The 630-nt window shown below is 44.1% G+C and overlaps 1 non-coding gene across 1 annotated transcript; it reads left to right on the top strand.

Moving 5' to 3' along the window:
* The first annotated feature begins 324 nt into the window (after positions 1–324).
* On the top strand, positions 325–397 carry Trnam-cau (transfer RNA methionine (anticodon CAU)). The gene has a single exon. It is a non-coding gene; the product is annotated as a tRNA-Met (tRNA).
* Positions 398–630: the final 233 nt, after the last annotated feature.

The following is a 630-nucleotide window of genomic DNA, read 5'->3' on the forward strand; positions in this document are numbered from 1 at the left end:
ACCTGAAAGCATCAAGTCTGCCAGAACGAGACCCTGGCTATGAATGAGGGAAAGAAGTGTTAATTTCAAGGGCTCGTTTTCTTTGTTATACACAACATTAATGAGAACTAACAGACAATAATGCCAAGGAAAGTGTAGGGGATGTTTTTTAGTAATAAATGTAAGATAATTGTGAAGAAAGAAAAGTGGACGAAAAGATAGCTTGCCGCGGGCAGGGACCGAACCTGCGACCTTCGAATAAGGCGTCCGATGCTCTACCAACTGAGCTACCGTACCACGTTTAAATGCACACATATACCCTATAAAGTGGACGGGGGGATGGCCGCCGCGGTAGCTCAGTTGGTAGAGCATCGGACGCATTATTCGAAGGTCGCAGGTTCGGTCCCTGCCCGCGGCAAGCTACCTTTTCGTCCACTTTTCTTTCTTCACAATTATCTTACATTTATTACTAAAAAACATCCCCTACACTTTCCTTGGCATTATTGTCTGTTAGTTCTCATTAATGTTGTGTATAACAAAGAAAACGTGCCCTTGAAATTAACACTTCTTTCCCTCATTCATAGCGAGGGTCTCGTTCTGGCAGACTTGATGCTTTCAGGTAGTATGCGAGGGATTATTGGTCAGCTGCCA

The sequence above is a fragment of the Rhipicephalus sanguineus genome, chromosome 1, assembly GCF_013339695.2.
Source record: "Rhipicephalus sanguineus isolate Rsan-2018 chromosome 1, BIME_Rsan_1.4, whole genome shotgun sequence".
NCBI lineage: Eukaryota > Metazoa > Arthropoda > Arachnida > Ixodida > Ixodidae > Rhipicephalus > Rhipicephalus sanguineus.